The sequence below is a fragment of the Aplysia californica genome, unplaced genomic scaffold (assembly GCF_000002075.1).
Source record: "Aplysia californica isolate F4 #8 unplaced genomic scaffold, AplCal3.0 scaffold00693, whole genome shotgun sequence".
NCBI classification, from domain to species: Eukaryota; Metazoa; Mollusca; class Gastropoda; order Aplysiida; family Aplysiidae; genus Aplysia; species Aplysia californica.
In genome coordinates, this window is record NW_004797963.1 from 78,764 (window position 1) to 80,298 (window position 1,535).

Consider the following 1,535-nt stretch of genomic DNA (forward strand, 5'->3'; position numbering starts at 1 on the left):
TTGTCTAGTGACTGTCACAGTGTGTGTCTTGTCTAGTGACTGTCACAGTGTGTGTCTTGTCTAGTGACTGTCACAGTGTGTGTCTTGTCTAGTGACTGTCACAATGTGTGTCTTGTCTAGTGACTGTCACAGTGTGTGTCTTGTCTAGTGGAGACTGTCACAGTGTGTGTCTTGTCTAGTGACTGTTTGACTGTGAGACTGATTGTGTGGAGTTGCCCTTGCCCACAGAGCCACGCCCGCCAACACAGCGGTGAGAAGAAGTACGGGTGCCAGGTGGAAGGCTGCTCCTCCTCCTTCTCCAACAGAAACACCTACAGCCGCCACTTGCTGCAGGTCCACTGTTTTGAACTGCAAAGGTATAGATATCTATCTCTATCTATATCTATAGTGTCTAGTGTGTGTCTTGTGTATATACATACATATATGCACATACACACATATATACACACACATATACCCTTTGGTTTCTTTTTGCTCTTTACCCTTTTTCTCTGATGCTGTGAAGAAATGTGTGTTGGCAAAAGGCAGTGAGAGTGATGGTACAACTTTGACTTTGCAAATCAGTGAAAATTGTTCCATATTTACAAAAAAAAAGTATTAATTTTTTTGCCATTCTTTGAATAAATAGGCTAGTGCTAGTACATGTGTTTTTGTGGCTGCCATGAGCAAAGCTGTGTCACTTTTTGTCACCTGTTGTCACTTGCTGTCACCTGTTGTCACCTGCTGTCACTTGCCACTTGCTGTCACTTGTCACTTGCTGTCACCTGTCACTTGCTGTCACCTGTCACTTGCTGTCACCTGTCACTTGCTGTCACTTGTCACTTGCTGTCGCCTGTTGTCACCTGCTGTCATTTGCCACTTGCTGTCACTTGTCACTTGCTGTCACTTGCCACTTGCTGTCACTTGTCACTCACTGTCACTTGTCACTCACTGTCACTTGCTGTCACTTGTCACATGCTGTCACCTTTTGTCGCCTGCTGTCACTTGCCACTTGTAGACATGCTCCTGCCTGTTTGCTCTCCTGCTGTCACTTGCCACTTGTAGACATGCTCCTGCCTGTTTGCTCTCCTGCTGATGACAGGATTATTTGTGGTTGTTGCAGGAATAACCAACTGCAGGAGATAGATCCAAAAATAGCACAGATGAAAGTCCATGCAGCCCGGTTGAAGGCCAGGGAAAGGAGTAAGGTACTGTGCCTTTTGTTCCATAGAATGTTTCTGTACACACTGTTTGTTCTATTGAATCACAGAGCTTGTAACATCTGTGTCACCGCGTGATGGAATCAGGCGCTCGTCACTTTGGGGCCTACGGGGTTATTGCTATCATCTTAGAGCCTGTTTATTTGCCTTGCTTTTGGTGAAAAAAATATCCATCTATGTTGAATAGTAGATAGATATTAAATTAACTCATCTCTCACCCTTCCTCAGATTGTCCATCATCCTTTGAATCTTAATAAAGAGCAAGTTCAATAACATCACAGAAGGAAGTTATTCATCTTTAGCTATGAATGACAATCTCTTTTTGCGGCATAATCC